Source organism: Bison bison, unplaced genomic scaffold, assembly GCF_000754665.1.
Source record: "Bison bison bison isolate TAMUID 2011002044 unplaced genomic scaffold, Bison_UMD1.0 scf7180017864516, whole genome shotgun sequence".
Classification (NCBI taxonomy): domain Eukaryota; kingdom Metazoa; phylum Chordata; class Mammalia; order Artiodactyla; family Bovidae; genus Bison; species Bison bison.
Genome location: NW_011495069.1, coordinates 5754747 through 5770521, shown reverse-complemented (window position 1 = coordinate 5770521; position 15775 = coordinate 5754747). Strand labels below are relative to the sequence as shown.

Sequence of the window (15775 nt, the reverse complement as noted above, 5' to 3'; positions counted from 1 at the left end):
CACTGTGGATGTCGGGACCAACAAGTGCCAAACTCAACAGGCTGTGAGAAGCTCTAGAACACTGATGTGGCTAAGGTCAACACCCTGATCAGGCCTGATGGAGAGAAGCCATTTGTTTGATTGGCTTCTGACTATGGTGCTTTGGCTATTGCCAGCAAAATTGGGATCATCTAAACTGAGCTGGCTAATTCCACATATAAAAGTTTTCATTAAATTTAAAAAATACATGAGACTGTGGATTTGATGTTGATTAGATGTCTGGGTAGAGATGTCAGGTAACTTGTTGGATATGCTACTGGAGTTTGGGGCTGGGGTCAGTCACTGCTGAGGAAAGCTTTTGCAGCCATTGGGCTTCAGAAGTGCTGGGACTGAATGAGGTTACCCAAAGAAATGAGGTTACAGATAAAGAGGCCCAGGATTGACCCTTGTTGAGTAGAGGAGGAGCCAACAAAAATGAATTAACAGTGAGCCAGTGGAGTAGGAAGAAGCTCAGGAAAAGTATGATATCCTGGAATTAAGGAAGAAGGTGTTTTGATGGAGAAAGAGTGGTTATTTGTGTTAATGCTGTTTAGAGGTCAAAGAGATGGTCTAGAATTCGGCAACATTGAGGCCTTTGACCCTTATGAACAGTCTGGTTGCTGAGGATAGAAGACTGGAGTGAACTGAGAGGAGGAAAGAGGAGGAACAGAGAATGTAGACAACCTTTCAAGAGAAGAGACATTGGAGCTGGAGTGGCGGAGGAAGTGAGCTCGAGAGAGAGTTTATTCTTTTTTTTTTGGTCTTGTTTTTTAAGATCAGAAATTCTAGAATCTTGCTTCTCAAATGTGGTCTCGGACTTGGAAGTGTGAAAGTAAAAGTGCTAGTCGCTTGGTTGTGTCGGACTCTTTGCGACCCCGTGGACTGCCAGGCTCCTCTGTCCGTGGGATTCTCCAGGGAAGAATACTGGGAGTAGGTTGCTATTTCCTTCTTCAAGGGATCTTCCCAACCCAGGGATCAAACGCAGGTCTCCTGCATTGCAGGCGGACTCTACCATCTGAGCCTCCAGGGAAGCCCATATGTGGTAGTACTGTGTATGATCTGTACATAGCTCATTTGACACATGACTCGCTATTTGAGTTCACCAGTACCCTTACTGGCCTACCATTGGAGAAGTCCACTGATCATGTGCTTGGATGTCACAGCAGTGTCACATTGCCGCACAAATGTCTACATACTTCCTCTCAATTGCTGTACCTATACTGGTACAGAAATAGTCAAATGGTTATTCCAGTAGTCATGTATGGATGTGAGAGTTGGACCATAACAAAGGCTGAGTGCCAGAGAATCAGTGCTTTTCAACTGTGGTGTTGGAGAGTCCCTTGGACTGCAAGATCAAAGTTGTCAATCCTAAAGGAAATCAATCCTGAATAAATATTAGAGGGACTGATGTTGAAGCTGAAGCTCCAGTACTTTGGCCACCTGATGCAAAGAGCTGACTCATTGGAAAAGACCCTGATGCTGGGAAAGATTGAAGGCAGAAGGAGAAGGGGACGATAGAGGACAGGATGGTTGGATGGCATCACCAACTCAGTGGACATGGGTTTGAGCAAGTTCTGGGAGATGGTGACGCTTGGTGTGCTGCAGTCATGGGGTTGCAAAGAGGTGGGCGTGACTGAATGACTGAACAGTGACATCATCCTGCTAACAGTTTGTGAGCCAGTGCCAAGTTTGTGGATCCGACTTCAAGTAGCTAATTTCTTGAGCTTGTTTGTATGCTGGTGGACGTGAATCTTTAAAGAGAGAAAACAATGATGTAAGAGGGAGTGGGGATAACTGTATATGAAGCTAAGAGGAAACTAGAGCCATAGTAGGTATGAAAGGTTGTACTTTATATACCAGTGGAGACTCTTCATTATCACAGTAGGAGAAGCAGAATGCTGGTGTGTGGTTAGATCTGAAGTTAGGAAAATCATGGTCTGACTGTTGCTTCTTGGTTTTGATACTGTTTCAGATTTGACTGGGGAGCCACCTTGATATCAGCCTGTATTTAACAAAAGTTCCATTTCAGCAAGGATACATGCATATCAGATAAAGAACATAGTGAACTGGATACTACTGAATGTTTCCTCTTGGTGACAGGGTTATTAGCTGCTGGGGGCTGGAGGTTTATCGGGAGGGAAAAAAGATGTGAATCATCTTGGGGAGTAGAAAAGTGAACCTACTAAGGGAAATGTAGCAGGATTGCTGGCAGCTTTGAGAGAAAATTGTTGGAAATTTGTGGTGATCAGTTTAAAATCTTATCAGTCAATATGGTTATATTTTCTCTAGAGATACAAGTTAGGTTATAATTTAGATGCTTTGGTGTTGGCCTGGAGAGGTTGTTAGTTTGGTTTAACAAGGGCTGAAGTTTTACTGGTTGAATATGAAGAAGGAATGCATAGGACCAACCGTGAGGGAAGTGAGGGCACAACGGGGAGGGGTGTAATTCCGTTACGTTACTTAACCTTATATCAAGTCGTATCTGTTTAGTACTGATAATTGTCTGTTTCACAGAGTTGCTGTGAGGATTAAGTTCGTTCATATAGATGGCCGCGAGCAGGGCCTGGAACATCGGGTGCGCTGGGGCATCAGTGATGTGCCCTGTTACTGCTGCTTCTGGACCACAGGACCCGCCTCCTTTCTGATCTCTTGGCACCATCTTTACCTCCTTCCATCTGTTGTTCATACTGAAGTCAAAGTGATCTTCTTGAAATGTGTACACATTTCAAAAGTTATCTCTTTTTAACACTTAGATGACTTAAGCTGTTTGGATAAAGATGCAAACCCATAATTTGGGCTCCAGGGGCTACATGGTAGGACTCTCTCCAAATGTCTCCTGCCTCATTGCGTCTCTTGTAGTTAATGTTTCTCCCTTCTTTGGTTACATAGATTTACTTTGGTTCCGCTAGCTCACTGTGCTCCCTCTTCTACTTGGAACGTTCTCACCCTGGTTGGAGCTTTTGTAGACCTAGGCCAGCGGGTCACTTTCTATTAATGGTATTTCATGTATTTTGTATTTTATATGATTCTTTAGTCCCTCCCACATGGTCTAGCAGTTAGGATTCTTGGTTTTTACCTAGGTGACCAGGGTTTGACTCCCAGTGTGGGAAGGAAGAACTTTCTGGGCTTCCCAGGTGGCGCTAGCGGTAAAGAATCTGCCTGTCATGACAGGAGTCATAAGAGACGCGAGTTTGATCCCTGGGTTGGGAAGATCTTCTGGAGGAGGGCATGGAAACCCATTCCAGTGTTCTTGTCTGAAGAATCCCATGGACAGAGGAGCCTGGTGAGCTACAGTCCATGGGTTGCAAAGTCCAGTCAGAACTTAGAAAAGTATCGTATTAAACAGTAAATGCCTTGAAGACAATCTGTTTCTACTCACTGTTTTATTCCCAGTGCTTGCCCCAGAGCCTAATGCATTATCAGTCAATATTTGAATGAATGAATGAATGAACAAAGTACCCATCAACCTCATGAAGGTTTGTGACATTTGGACTGTGGATCAGGACTGACTTTTCTTTGGGTGAGATCCGAGAGCTGATTGCTTAGAGAGTTATAAAGGAGAGGAGAAAGCGTATTTTGGGACAGAAATAGCTAGGTGAGACTCCACTTATCAGTTACCACTTATTAGCTCCATGACTTCGAACCTTTAATTTCGTCTCATTTATAAAATAAGCATGATGGTATTTTCCTGATAGGGTTCCTGTGAGGATTAAATTAGGTGACAGAAGCATTGGGTTCCTTGCTTCTTAGGTTGGTTTCTGTGACTTGCTGTTTAACTACATTCACCGTTGTTGTTGTTTAGTTGCTCAGTCACGTCCAACTCTTTGTGACCCCATGGACTGTAGTCCGTCAGGCTCCTTCAGTCCATGGGGTTTCTCAGGCAAAAATACTGGTGTGGGTTGCCATTTCCTTCTCCAGGGGATCTTCCTGACCCAAGGATCAAACCTGCATCTCCTGCATTGGCAGGCAGGTTCTTTACCACTGAGCCACCAGGGAAGCCCATTTGCCATTACTTGTTACAGTCCTTATGGCTCCTTGATACCCTAATGATAGACTTCTAGAGGTTAAAGGCAGCCAGCATGTTCTTCTGAAGCAGCCAACTTTGTTAAAGCAGGTGACTAACCAACAATTTCAGGCATGTGGTTCGGTTGCTAAACCCCACAAACATGGGCTAATTGCAAGGAGGCCTAGTCTCAATTATAACCTACTAGTTAGGAAAGGAAGCAGAAGAGCCAGGTGGCATCCTCCAGGGCCTGCATTTAAACAGAAATGCTAATCGCAAGCTAGTCTTACCAGTTGTTTGTTAGTAATAAGTTCTTAAGAGCCTAAGCCCTTTCTTTTCAATTCCAGCCTGTATTTTTGACCCTTTGTTGGGCAAAGCTTCTTTAGTGAAGTGAAGAAAAGCCCTGTAGCTCAGAGGTGGGATGACTAGATACCAGTCCTGTCTCTGTTTCCTAAAAGGTCTCCTAAAAGGGTCACACGGCTCTCAGTCTGTTTGCTCATCTGTCATATGGAGGATAAGAGAGTATCTTCTTCTCATCTTAAGAGTTTCAGGAGTAATAAGTTATCCTGGGAGGAGCAGAAAAGGAAAGACATTATTCGAGCAGACATTATCCTCCATCAGAGATAAGTGTTGAAATCTCTGTTATTAACACAGTTTAAGAATTAACCACAGCACTTGAGAACAGAGCACTTGCACTGGACTCTGTTGCCTGCGGGTAGGTGGCCCAGGTAGGAGCGCAGGGCTTACGGAAACTGACAAGTCTTGCAGCTGAACTGCAACATGATGACCTCAGTGGGGTTCTGGCACGAGGCTGGCTGTCGCCAAGTTGCTCTCTTCAGCTCCCAACCGACCGCCGTTTGATTGGTCCCACCCCATCCTGCTAGGAGCCTGTTTCCTAGGTTGGATTTTTGTTGAAGAGACCACACAGGGCAGAGAAAGGTTAAAATCCCTCCTGACTTTTTTCACTAATAATCCTGAGAATGCCACCTCAGCAGTTATAGGGGAAAACATGACTATCTCCTGGCTTCTCAGTACAGACAGTGGAGCATTAGATTTGAATCTTAGGACTTTGAACAGTATGGTTGTCTCAGGTTTACATTTTTTCTCCTGCCTTCTCATTTTCCACCTTTATACTTTCTTTTTTGCTTATGTTTGAAAGGCCACAGGAGGTTAATTAGTTGATGGGGGTAACCTGGTCCAAAAGAATTGCAGGTAATGGTTTCTCTGTGATCCTTAGTCATTCTGGTTCTCTCTGATAACCTGTTTTTCTGATAACAGAAAGTAATCACCGCATACACTTAGGTGAAAGGCCTGAGAGTGAATTTTCTAGAGACTGTGGATGACCCATTTATTTCAGTTTGAATAATTTCTGTTGATCTACAAGTTTCATCGAGTCTTTTCTGTGTAATCTCCATTCTCTTCTTAAGCCCACTCATTCAGAGAACTTTAAAATTTCAGATCCTGCATTTCTATTCTAAAATTTCCTTCCCCCTCCCTGTCCGCCCCCCCAACCCTCCCCCGCCACCACCAATTTCTCTGCTTTTAATAGCTGTTACAATAGCTGCTTTAATGTCCTTGTTTGATAATCCCAGCATCTGGGTCATCTTAGTGTTGCCTCTGTGGATTTGTTGTTGTTTCCTAACTCTTGCAGATGGTTTACTTCTTTCAGTTCTTCGTGTAATTCGGGCTTGTGTCCTTGGCATGGATGCGTGTGAATGCTATGTTATAGAGACTGTCCCATTGCTGTGTTTGTTTCAGCAGGCAGGTACCTTGGGCAGACTTCAGTTGCACGTTCCATCTCACGTGCGGCGGGTGGCTGTGCACGGCTCAGTCCGGTCCTTTTGTCCTTAGCGGAGGTCCTTGGATTCTGCCCTGTGCAGCTGTGGTTCAGGGTCAGCTGGAATCCGGGCAGAGCATCAAGCAGAACCTGGGCTCCATGTCTGGCTGTCTTCTTCTTGGTGTCTGCGGCTGCCCTGGTCTCCCTGTCCTCCGGTTCCCATGAACAGAAAGCCTTGGGTTTGATTTTTAATTGGAACTTCAGCTGGACAGCCCTCAAGTCAAAGCTCCAAAAGTGGGGAATTCATGCCCTGCCAGTCCTTATTAAAGTGTTTTGGGACAGAGGTGATACACATTTAAGAGAGTTTTGTTGTTGCGTGAAATGACTCATGTATTATAGGTCAGCAGCATTTCAGGTGGTGGTGCTTCTCCTGGCCCTTCAGTCCCTTCAGGCTTCTGATGCTGGCTGTACTGTGACAGCGGAAATAGTGCTGTAGGTCCGCACATTACAGCACCAGCTACATGCAGAAGCACAGCACCAGCTTCATGCAGAAGCACAGGGCGAGTGGCCCACAGGCCGTCTCTTCACCCTGGTTTTGGCGCAGAAGGAGCAGTGTGCTTGGTGTGCTGGCTGGTTGCAACTTCACCATTCTCCTGACGGAGTTATTAATACTATAATGCGTCCTGTGTTTACCCACAATTCTGACCTTGATGCCTTTAGTCATGTCACCGCAACCTAGGTCTGAGCCCAAGAGTAAGAGAACTTTACGTTCAGCAATCAAGTGAGGATGGACTGATGGTTTCCTTTCTGTGGCTTGTTAGTTATCTCAGGTGGACTCAATGTGTTCACTTCAGCCAGCTTTGCTGCCTTGGGCCAGTTTCTTCTCCTTTGCTGACTCCTTTTCTTCTCTGGGAGATGAGGCAGTTGGACTCCCTGATCTGTAAGGGTCCTTTTATCTCTTTTCCTAGACAGATAGCACATACACGCAGAACCACCACCATTAGCACCAACAGTAACAGCACAAAGCACCAGAAGAAATGCCTCGGGGAAGTGGCCTGGCAAGATCTGTCAGGGCGGAAAGGCTCTGAAGAGGCAGCGCTGAAGAGTTGGAGGATGTTTACAGTTATCCTTTGTTTCTGGGGACAGAGGACCAGTACACCGAGGATGGAAGAAGTAAGTGACATTCAGGAGCAAAGGAAAGAAATCATTTGCCCTTAGAAATAAGGAGAGAGTCTGTGTCAATGGAAAACAAATGAGGATCATCTGGAGTTCCTGTTTGCTTGCTTTTTGGCAGGGTATTCCATCCTGTTTTGAAGAGACGGGCTCCTAGGCTTTATTAATACGCCAGCAGGTTTGGCTGGAGGTGGGGGCAGCGGCTTCAGTAGAGGCGCTGCTGCCACTGTTAGGGCTGCAGAGACCATAGTGGTGACAGACCAGATTTATGTGGCCATTTCTTGGAGTTTAGAATGTTTATGTAGGAAAGGTTCTAGGCTATGCCAAGGAAGGGATGTGTATGTGTGTAAAAAGGGTGGAGGGGGCAGGACAGAAGGTCTGTGGGCCAGTCCTGCTGTTTGAATAGCAACCACACTTAATCTGCTTAGATTGATTCTTTTTTTGAAGCCCGCCCACCCAAGCCATCCTTCAGGTGCTGCCCTTAATACAGGTCCTTTTTCTTCTTCTTTTCTAGCTGTGTTCATTGCTTATCAATAATTCTCTCTTAGGTCTTATTGGCTTGAGACTTCAAGCCTTCATCTTTTTAAAGGCCATTTGGGAAAAGCTATCATTTTATTACTTCTCCATCTTTATTCTAGCCTTTCTCCCCAGGAGGATGGAGGTACAGGCAGATTCTGTATATTTGAATGTGTTATGGGGTTGGTAATAGAGGTATGGAAATTGGATTAAAGGGGACCTAGCAACAGAAGAAGGCAATGGCACCCCACTCCAGTACTTTTGCCTAGAAAATCCCATGGACGGAGGAGCCTGGTAGGCTGCAATCCACGGGGTCGCTAGAGTCGGGCACGACTGAGCGACTTCATTTTTCTTTTCACTTTCATGCATTGGAGAAGGAAATGGCAACCCACTCCAGTGTTCTTGCCTGGAGAATCCCAGGGACGGGAGCCTGGTGGGCTGCCGTCTAAGGGGTCGCACAGAGTTGGACACAACTAAAGCGACGCAGCAGTAGCAGCAGCAACCTTGCAGGGAGGTCACAGGGTGGTCTGTGGGGGTGTGCAAGGGAGGGGTGGGCAGCTGTGATGAAAGGAGGTGCCATGGGTGCAGGACCACGTACGGAAACCTCTAGGCTTGCCACTAGCTTAGAAGCCATCTTTCCATTCTTTCTTAAGACCGGGATAGACAGATGTTTAACCCAGATCTTCCACCTTCATTTACTCTTCTCCAGAGTTGGGGTAAGATTCAGTGGGTTAGGAGGCTTTTCAACTCTCTTGTAGAAGGTTTGTTACAAAACTGGGGGTAAAGTTTGCAGGCAGAGAGGCTCTATTTTTTAAATTTTGTTTTATTTTCTATTTGGCTGCTCTGGGTCTTGGCTGCTGCACGGACTTTCTCTAGTTGTGAGTAGGGGCAGCTCGCTAGTTTTGGTGCCCAGCCTTCTCCTTGCAGTGGCTTCTCTTTGTGGAGCGTGGGCCCTAGGACACGTGGGCTTCAGTAGCTCAGTGGGCGGGCTCAGTAGTTGCTGTGCATGGGCTTACTCGCCCCGAGGCACGTAGGATCAAGCCCATGTCCCCCGCATTGGCAGGCCGATTCTTAACCACTGGGCTACCAGGAAAGTTCAAGAGGCTCTCTTTTTGTTCTGATTGATATTGGCTGGTTCAGGGCTGTTTTGAGAACCAAGTCTAGAAGGTACTCCAATGAGAGTCAGCATGGTGACATGACTTTTGTAATTGGACAGTCTTGGATTTAAAGTCTCTGTCACTCACAACTAAGATGTTGGACAAGTCACTTGTCTTGTTGAAATTTAGATTCTTTGTCTATAAGGGAGTAACATTATTGTGGTATTGTCTGGTGTAAAACTAAAACATATTGTCCAGGGTGTGGTGGATACTCCACAGATGTTTGGGTTTTTTTCCTTGCCCATATTCCAGAACATCTGATTTTTAGTGGAATCCCAGCTTCAGCCCTAAGCAGTTATGTGACTCACTCTTTCCAAGTTTAGTTTCCTTCCTTAAAATGAGGGCATTGAACTAGATTTCTGAGATCCTTTCTGGATGTAAGCTGTCATATGAATGTTTAGACCATTGGGGAATGTATAGGTTTGTTAATTTCAGGAATGACAGTGTAGTCTTGGGACCATGCCATCCGATAGGAAAGGGGAAGTTTCCAGAGCCAGATGCCCCCTCTTCCCTGAGGAGGGAGACAGGCTCAGCCCAGTCTTGTGCGATTCACATTTTACCTCTCTCTGCCTTCTATTTATATTCTCTCCAGGTCAAGAGGCAGCTGCCATTGCAGTATAGTGTGTGACCGTGTCCACGACAGCATCGGGAGCAGGCAGAAGCATTGACAGGAAACTTCAGTCCCCTAAATGGTAAGTGTGCCACAGTGTGCTCAGCCACGCTGGGGCGAGGATGGTAAGTGTGACACAGTGTGCGCAGCCACGCGGGGCGAGGATGGTAAGTGTGCCACAGTGTGCGCAGCCACGCGGGGCGAGGATGGTAAGTGTGCCACAGTGTGCGCAGCCACGCGGGGCGAGGGAGTAGTTTCTGTAGTCTCTACAGTTTTTCCACCACTGCGAGAGAGGGAGGTATTTATTGATGATCCCTTCTGAACCAGGTACTGTGCTAAGCACCTCACATGTTTTCTCACTCAGTCTACCAGCCAGTCTACCATTTACTGAACACTTACTATATGAAAGACATTATATCCCTTAATATTTACACCAAAGTGTGAGGTAAGTGTTGTTATTTTCACCACAAACAAATGAGCTTTGAGAGGTTTAAGTAACTTCTCTAAGTTCATACAAGTGGCCGATGGCAGAACTAGATTTTAAACCTGGTTGTTTTCATTTCACTAAGTTTCTCTTCTGAGCACGTCACTTTTTGGTTGAGGGAGTGACTGCCAGCTAGTTCCTTCCTAGCCCTTTCTGGATTCTGTGTCCAGTGTTTCATTAGTGGTGTTGAATAAGGAAGTGGAGGGCACTGACGAAACAGAAGACGCTTGAGCAGAGTGGCCAGAGGGCCTCATGGTCTTGGTCCCTATGGTAGCTGTGGACTCATTAGAGTGGGGTTCTCTGGAAGGTGGGGCAATGGGGCAACCAGAGGGTGAGTCTGGGAAATGGGTTCTACGCATAGGAGTGGCTGGACATAGGAAAGGAATCTTTCGTGAGACTTCTCAGTCTCACGGGAGCTCCTGGAAGCAGGCACAGTTATGGACAGGACAGGCTCTTCTTGAGAGAGTGGGGAACTTGAAGACAAATTCTTGATCTGTTAATTGGTTCAGGATTCTTGTTCTGTTCCTTCCCCTGGAGCGTTTTTCCTACCTCAGGGAACTGGGTAGGTAATGAAATTCATTTTTGGTTGGGTGGAGTGGCAGTCAGTACTCATTTGTTCATTGATCTTTCTGAGGGTGCTTTAGTCTCTCTTTATTGGAGCACCCCTTTTTTTTTTTTTTTAATATACTTGGTGAATTTGGGAGGGGGGAGTAATCATTTTCATCAATAAAATTTATTACACGTACCTCTCATACATACTTTGCCATATACTGCGCTTATGTCCTGAGGGTACCACTTACCGCATGCCTAGAGCTAAGTATTCAGCATTGAACAAAACAGAAAAAAATTCTTGTTCTCAGGGAATATACTCTAACGGGTCAAAACATTAAAAAAGTGAATAGTTAGATACAGTAAATAAGTAACACCTACATGTGATAGGTGCGCAGAAGAACAAGAGCGGGCTAAGGTGGCAGCTGGAACTGATGAGGAGCGGAGAGACTGTTACTTTCTGTCAGGTCATCTGGAAAGGTCTCTAATGAGGTGATACTTTAAGCCAAGATCTGAAAGAAGTGAGAAACACACCCAAGGAATTACATGGGAGAAGAGCATTCCAGGCGGAGGGAAGAGCAGATGGAGAAGCCCTGAGACACAAGCGTGAGTGTGCCTGTCGCAGGACCAGCGGGGCTGGAGAGGAGTAGCTGGGAGAGCGTGTAGGGACCGGACAGAGCAGAGCTGGCTGCAGCTCACCCCGGGCCCGAGAGCTGGGGAAGGGCCTTTGCACTCAGGGCATTTTATTCTGAGATAGGAGCCACTGAGGAGTGGACAGCAGAAGAGAGACATGACTGGACTTGTTTGTTTTTTGTTTTTCTTTTTAATAAATGCTTATCTATTTGGCTGTGCCAGGTCTTAGTTGTAGCACTCAGGGTCTTTTTTGATTGTGAATGTAGGATCTTCAGTGGCGGCATGTGAGCTCTAGTTCCTGGATCAAACCTGGGCCCTCTGCATTGGGAGCACAGAATCTTAGCCACTGGACAACCATGGAAGTCCTGACTTAGGTTTTAAAAGGCTTACTCTGTTTCCCGCTGGGGAATAGACTGTGGAGGATGGGGGGAAATGGGCAATGGCGGAAGCAAGGAGACAGGTAGGAAGCTTCTGCCTCTGCCAGTCGTCAGGACAGGGATGAGGGTGGCAGTGCTGCGTGGCCAGAAAGGAATGGATTCTGGATGTCGTTTGAAGGCAGAGTCAAGTTCTGACTGTCGCTGTAGATATGTTTGATTTATCTGGAGTTAACCCTTAGGTCACATGGGCTTGAGAGTATCATTAGAAACTTGACAGTGATCCCTGGTAGAATTCTAAAACAGATTAAGCAAAGGATAAGAGCAGAGAGAGGACCCTGCAAGTCACTAACTCATACGAACTGATAATTTTTTTTTTCCTTTAGGTTCTGCCATGATTTTGTGTAAATTGTAAAATCAGCACAAGTTTTTTATTGAAGTATTAGGGGGGTGGGAAATCACACCATCCAGGGATAATTAACCATATATCCAGCACTTTGATGTATATCAGGGCAGTTCATTTTTTGAAAAGGCTCCTAGGCTGGACTGGGGATTCAGAAATGTGCTAAAAACGTAATGTGTCTAAAGTGCTGAAATTAGGTATTTAACATTTTCTCATGTGACCCCAAGACAGAATTTGGGGCCAGCTTGCATGTAGGTGATGTGCAAGTACTGGTTAATAGATTGATGTTTATTTAGAGGGGTTGTTTTTAATGGCGTTCTGGAGGGCTTTTCTTGGTTATATTTTATTTAACAATTTGAAAATCAATTTGGATGAAGATACAGAAAAGATGTACTTGTTAGATAAACAGTGAATGCTTATAAATTGGAAGGTGTAGAAAATATTTAGACAGTTGAAACTATTGATCAAAACTGACTTTCAGGTTGAAATTAAAAAAAAAAGGTAAATAATGTAACTGTAAGATGGATCAGGTCAACCAGAAATATTAAATGGAAAACTCCAGAAATAAACGGAGGCTTTCCTGATGGCTCAGCAGGTAAAGAATCTGCCTGCAGTGCAGGAGACGCCAGAGAAGCAGGGTTGATCCCTGGGTCAGGAAGATCCTCTGAAGGAGGTAATGGCAACCCATTCTGGTATTCTTGCCTGAAAAATTCCATGGACAGAGTGCCTGGTGGGCTATAGTCCAAAGGGTCACAAAGAGTTGGACACTGCACAGAAATAAAGAATTTATAACTTTGAGTTGCCTGCTGTTCTGAGTAATGTGAATGAATCCTTGAGCCAGCCTTTATCCAGTTGACTCTTGAACAGTGCAGGCTTGAGCTGTATGGGTCCATTTTTATGTGGATGCTTTTCTATAGTAAATACTGCAGTACAGCATGGGCTGCAGTTGGTTGAATCCATAGACCCAGAACCCAGGATGCAGAGGAGCTGAATATATGGAGGGCCAACTGTAAGTTACACACAGATTTTTGAGTGCTTAGAAGGTCGTTGCCCCTAACCCGTGTTGTTCCAGGGTCAAGTGTATAGCAAAGACATAGTACATATAGGGTTTGGTGCTGGGTGTGGTTTCAGGCGTCCACCAGGGGTCTTGAAACATATCACTTGTGCATAAGAGGGGAATTTTGTATCTACAAGTTTTAGGGCTGTGCACTTTTGTTGGAGGAGGGGCTGTGTGAACAGACTTCAGAAAACTGCAGTGAGAGATTACCAACTATCAGAATGGGGCAGGGGAGGCTTGGAAGAAAGAGGCAGAGGGAAAGGGGAGAATTCTACATGTGCTCCTCAAACATTACCACTCTAGCCTCTGCGCTTGCTGTGAGATTGCAGGGGCTTCTGTGCTGCGCCAGCGATGCCAGTTCACCTGCCCTGCTGCTCCCCTGCGCCTGGCATGGCAGTACTGCCGAGTCACTCAAAGTCCCCAAGTGCATCATTGTTTTACTCGCCTGCCCTCCCTCCCTTCCTCTCTGTAAATGATTGCTTTATACCTTTTTTGTACCGCTGTTCAAACTGCTAGAAAGACAGCAGTAAAAAAGAGGTCCACCCCCCAAAAAACCCCAAACCATGTTCCTGACCTCGTAGATCATACGATCTAGTAAAGAGACAGTAAGCAAATACACAAAGAATTAAGTGGTAAAATGTACTGAGAAGAAACAGGTAGAGTATCTTGCCATAGAGCTGTCTGAAGATGAAATGAGTTGCCTTGGGAGGAAATGAGTATCCTTCCTGTCATTAGAATTGTTTGAATAGGAGCTGAATGACTACTCGCTAGATAATTTCTTCATTGAGTGGGAGGTTGGATCAGATGATCTCTAAATCCTATCCAACCCAGAAAATGTCTATATGCTAGTTGGGCTCCCAACCCCAAGGTTTGCATGTCTAAAATATGCATATCTAAATCTAAAATCCAAAAATGGCTGTCTAAAATGAATTTATGATTCTGGGAAAAATAATTAAGTTCAGTAATTAAATAGAAACACTCAAGAAGTGATGGCGAGATGTGGATAGCCGAAGGTTTTAAGACGGGCAACTAGGAATTGTCAGGAGGAAGCTGCTTTAAAATAGTTCTCCCATTTTCCTTTAGATCAGGGACTTGCAAACTGGTCCACAGGCCCACTGCCTGTTTTTGTAGATAAAGTTTAGTTGAAACACAGATTCATCATTTGCTTATGTACTGTGTGTGGCTGCTTCACACTGCGATGGCAGTTGAGTAGTTGGACAGAGACCTTAGGGCTTACAAAGCCTAAAATACTTGTTGTCAAGCTAAGTCATATACTTATATGGATACCATCAAACTTGAAAGAAAAAATTTGCAGATCCTCTACTTTAAATGACTGTTGGGAACAGGAAGTGAATCATGGCAGCTGTGTTGGGGGAAAGGGCAGGCCAAGTTTGACTATGTACTATTTCAGACCTTCCTGGCCCACCAGGACAGGAAAAAGAGCCAGCTTCCAGAATGCTGGATAGAGCCCCTTGGAACTAGGTTCAAAACCTTTGGCAGAAAGGGGCTCATGAGAGACAGTTGGTGGGGCATCTTGCTAGTATGAGTTGGAGCTGAGGGAGACACCGGTGGGGAGGGGGAAGTTGGCATTAAAGAATGGTCTCCCTGTCCTGTTCCTCACTTTCCCATGATTTCTGAGGCTTAATATACATAATTTCCTTCCCAGACCCACACCCTTGGGCACAATTAATTGCTTCTTCTAAGCTCCCAGCACACTTATCAGGTGGTGAAATGTATTAAGTGGAAAAAAAAAAAAAAACAACAGGAAAAGAGAACAAGGATCCAGAAGAGTGGGTGCTGTGTTTTGTGAGATGGTCAGGGAGGCCTCTTTATTCTTGTTTTATAGTTAGGTCTAGTTTTCTGATTCCTTAAAGGCAGGGGTTGAGTTTTAACCATCTCTCTCTAGCACTTGGCTAGATGGTGGGTTCATCATGGATGTTCCATAGATGTCTCCAAAATAAATGAATTTTAACTGGAGACACATACTTGATGGGGAATGCAGTAGGACTGGAAGGAAAGGCATCTGTCTCTTCCCTTTGTGGATGGTCCTGGAAGAGTAAAGCATCTCTTTCTCTGGCTATTTGTAGGGCTGAAAGGTCAGAGATAAGTGACACTAACCCCATTTTCAGTCCATTTCCTTGTTTTCCCAGGGTGGAGGGCTGATGTTAGTGAGTTTCTCTTTTTAGGAGGATTCTTCCTAGTGAAATTTCAGCAATATGTGAACCGTGAACTTCCTGATGTTCAAGCTGGTTTTAGAAAAGGCAGAGGAACCAGAGATCAAATTGCCAACATCCGCTGGATCGTCGAAAAAGCAAGAGTTCCAGAAAAACATCTATTTCTGCTTTATTGACTATGCCAAAGCCTTTGACTGTGTGGATAACAATAAACTGTGGACAGTTCTGAAAGAGATGGGAATACCAGAACACCTGATCTGCCTCTTGAGAAATTTGTATCAGGTCAGGAAGCAACAGTTAGAACTGGACATGGAACAACAGACTGGTTCCAAATAGGAAAAGGAGTTCGTCAAGGCTGTATATTGTCACCCTGTTTATTTAACTTATATGCAGAGTACATCATGAGAAACGCTGGACTGGAAGAAGCACAAGCTGGAATCAAGATTGCCGGGAGAAATATCAGTAACCTCAGATATGCAGATGACACCACCCTTATGGCAGAAAGTAAAGAGGAACTAAAAAGCCTCTTGATGAAAGTGAAAGTGAAGAGTGAAAAAGCTGGCTTAAAGCTCAACGTTCAGAAAACTAAGATCATGGCATCCGGTCCCATCACTTCATTGGAAATAGATGGGGAAACAGTGGAAACAGTGTCAGACCTTTTTTTTTCTGGGCTCCAAAAACACTACAGATGGTGATTGCAGCCATGAAATTAAAAGATGCTTACTCCTTGGAAGGAAAGTTATGACCAACCTAGATAGCATATTCAAAAGCAGAGACATTACTTTGCCAGCAAAGGTTCGTCTAGTCAAGGCTATGGTTTTTCCAGTGGTCATGTATGGATGTTAGA

General features: G+C 45.0%; 1 protein-coding gene across 1 annotated transcript in view; it reads left to right on the top strand.

Annotated features, from left to right (window-relative positions):
- Positions 1–15775, top strand: part of LUZP1 (leucine zipper protein 1) — a 94998-nt gene that overhangs the window by 57344 nt on the left and 21879 nt on the right. Inside the window, exons 2-3 of the mRNA XM_010830021.1 lie at positions 6767–6971; positions 9237–9336. The gene's annotated coding sequence lies outside the window, so the exon portion shown is untranslated. The remainder of the gene's footprint in view (positions 1–6766; positions 6972–9236; positions 9337–15775) is intronic.